This window comes from Cynoglossus semilaevis, chromosome 10 (assembly GCF_000523025.1).
Source record: "Cynoglossus semilaevis isolate Cse_v1.0 chromosome 10, Cse_v1.0, whole genome shotgun sequence".
Lineage (NCBI taxonomy): Eukaryota > Metazoa > Chordata > Actinopteri > Pleuronectiformes > Cynoglossidae > Cynoglossus > Cynoglossus semilaevis.
Window position 1 is genome coordinate 2173976 of NC_024316.1, and position 210 is coordinate 2174185.

Consider the following 210-nt stretch of genomic DNA (forward strand, 5'->3'; position numbering starts at 1 on the left):
TAACAACAAGATGAGCTGGCCATGGACCAATTGCTGCCCTGATCTAACCTATTTAACAAACGACTGAGGTCACAAAATTGTTAAAATATGCATATTACTTTGTTCCTGGATAAAAGCCTTAACCAATGAGAAACCAAAGCTCAAAGTTTCCATTTTCACACATGAAAGCCCTAAGAGAAAACGTGTGATTTTAATGTATCTCACAGGGAC